The sequence below is a fragment of the Ranitomeya variabilis genome, chromosome 2, assembly GCF_051348905.1.
Source record: "Ranitomeya variabilis isolate aRanVar5 chromosome 2, aRanVar5.hap1, whole genome shotgun sequence".
In the NCBI taxonomy this organism is placed as follows: domain Eukaryota; kingdom Metazoa; phylum Chordata; class Amphibia; order Anura; family Dendrobatidae; genus Ranitomeya; species Ranitomeya variabilis.
This window is the reverse complement of record NC_135233.1, coordinates 880,866,052-880,867,769: the sequence shown is the minus strand read 5'-3', so window position 1 is coordinate 880,867,769 and position 1,718 is coordinate 880,866,052.

Here is a 1,718-nt window from a genome sequence, read left to right as displayed (position 1 = left end):
TTACCATTGTAAAACATAGCTGGCATCGTTGCTTTTGCTGTCAAACACGACGATACACGGCGATCTGACGACCAAATAAAGTTCTGAACTTTAATCAACGACCAGCGATATCACAGCAGGATCCAGATCGCTGCTGCGTGTCAAACACAACGATATCGCTAGCCAGGACGCTGCAACGTCACGGATCGCTATCGTTATCGTTGCAAAGTCGTTTAGTGTGAAGGTACCTTAACAGCAGAGGTTGGCACCCTAATTGATAAACAAATTCTTGGTGCCCCCGCTCCCGGCGGCTAACCCTCCTTTCCCTAGAAAATAGAGTGGTATATCTATACAATAAGCATGTAAATGTGTATAGGGAAAGTATTTAATCAGTAACGGGATAAAGAAAACAAATATTATCTAGCATTATTGCATAATAGCAACAGAACAATGCCTACAAATAGTATTGCACCATCCAAAATATGGAACACAAAATACAGTGAGCTCAATGGATTACAAAATGTGACTCCACTGTAAAAAGAGGAAACAATTGCAACCGGTCTCTATGAGACCCTGTTCAAAAAAGCCTTGTTTGGCATTATTCTATCAATGTTCCACGTTTTGTCTATTGCACCACCCCAATCAAAAAACTGATAAAGTTAAAATATAATCAACACCAAGAATAACTCTGCCATTTACTATATAATTGTCTAAGGGTCACTTCCATCTGTCTGTCTGTCTGTCACGGATATTCATTGGTCGCGGCCTCTGTCTGTCATGGAAATCCAAGTCGCTGATTGGTCGCGGCAAAACAGCCACGACCAATCAGTGACGGGCACAGTCCGGCGGAAAAATGGCCGCTCCATCCTCCCCGCAGTCAGAGCCCGCTCCATACTCCCCTCCAGTCAGCGCTCACACAGGGTTAATGGCAGCGCTAACGGACCGCGTTATGCCGAGGTGTAACGCACTCCGTTAACGCTGCTATTAACCTTGTGTGACCAACTTTTTACTATTGATGCTGCCTATGCAGCATCAATAGTAAAAACATCTAATGTTAAAAATAATAAAAAAAAATAAAAAATCGTTATATGCTCACCGTCCATCGGCCCCCGCATCCAGAACAGGCCTTTCCCGCTCCTCGCGACGCTCCGGTGACCGCTCCATGCATTGCAATCTCGCGAGATGATGACGTAGAGGTCTTGCGAGACCGCTACGTCATCATCTCGCGAGACTGCAATGCACTCTTGAGACCGGAGCGCGCGATGAGCATCGGTAACCGCTTCGCCTGGATCCGGGGGATCCGGAAGGTGAGTATATACCGTAACTATTTTTTATTTAAATTCTTTTTTTAACAGGGATATGATGCCCACATTGCTATATACTACATGGGCTGGGCAATATACTACGTGGCTGTGCTATATACTACATGGGCTGTGCAATATACTACATGGGCTGTGCGATATACTACGTGGGCTATGTGATATACTGCGTGGGCTGTGCGATATACTACGTGGGCTCTGCAATATACTGCATGGGCTGCATGGGCTGTGCGATATACTGCGTGGGCTGTGCGATATACTGCGTGGCCTGTGCGATATACTGCGTGGCCTGTGCGATATACTGCGTGGGCTGTGCGATATACTGCATGGGCTGTGCGATATACTACGTGGGCTGTGCAATATACTGCATGGGCTGTGCAATATACTGTGTGGGCTGTGCAATATACTGTGTGGGCTGTG